The sequence below is a fragment of the Sinocyclocheilus rhinocerous genome, unplaced genomic scaffold (genome assembly GCF_001515625.1).
Source record: "Sinocyclocheilus rhinocerous isolate Xijiao unplaced genomic scaffold, SAMN03320098_v1.1 C36010286, whole genome shotgun sequence".
NCBI lineage: Eukaryota > Metazoa > Chordata > Actinopteri > Cypriniformes > Cyprinidae > Sinocyclocheilus > Sinocyclocheilus rhinocerous.
In genome coordinates, this window is record NW_015770484.1 from 1 (window position 1) to 760 (window position 760).

The 760-nt window shown below is 36.3% G+C and overlaps 1 long non-coding RNA gene across 1 annotated transcript; it reads left to right on the forward strand.

Moving 5' to 3' along the window:
* LOC107735370 (uncharacterized) lies at positions 1–401 on the forward strand. The gene is made up of 3 exons (XR_001639389.1): positions 1–64; positions 146–225; positions 339–401. It is a non-coding gene; the product is annotated as an uncharacterized LOC107735370 (long non-coding RNA).
* Positions 402–760: the final 359 nt, after the last annotated feature.

Genomic DNA, 760 nt, shown 5'->3' on the forward strand with positions numbered 1-760 from the left:
AATGAAATTCTGGGGACCAGGTCAAATAAGGAGATTACAGCGTTGAAGAATTCTTACAAAGAAGGTAACAAGAAAGATTTACAAACATACTGTACACGTTCTTCCTAAAAGCAGAGGTAGCTGCTAACCTCTTTCTGTTGTACAGTCCATGGAGAGCTGCTGGAGGAAAATATTAAAAGTGACATTAAAGGAGATCTCGAGACTACCCTGCTTGCCCTTTGCAAGGTACAAAAATAACAGTTCAGTGACAGTTTTGTTAGAGAACAAGAAAATAATCTTTTATGTGTTTTGCATAGATAGATGATGACATATTACTAATCAATATCTAATAACTTCAGGCTACCAGGAGTGAAGACCGTAACATTGATGATGGAATGGCTAAGAGTGATGCAAAGGTAAAGATTCTTCACTTACTCTATAGCCAGTGAAGTTTGTCAGCTGGTCATTACTGCAAAATCTCAACTCTGTACTTAGGCTTACTGATTTGTTGTTCTTCAGATCAGCGTTTCCATTTTCATGTGTTGCCATGGACAGTGGTCCATTATATAATTTTGCAGTCATTAAAAAAGTATCTGACCACTCAATGTTTGACCCAACATAATCAAGTTTTGCACAAAGCCATGTAATAAGCATTATAAATGGAAACAAACAACGGGTAACACTTTAGAATAATGATCCGTTGTTAACAAGTAACCATGCAGAAAGCAATAGGTAGTACTATATTAAAGGGATAGTTCACCCAAAAATGAAAATTACCCCA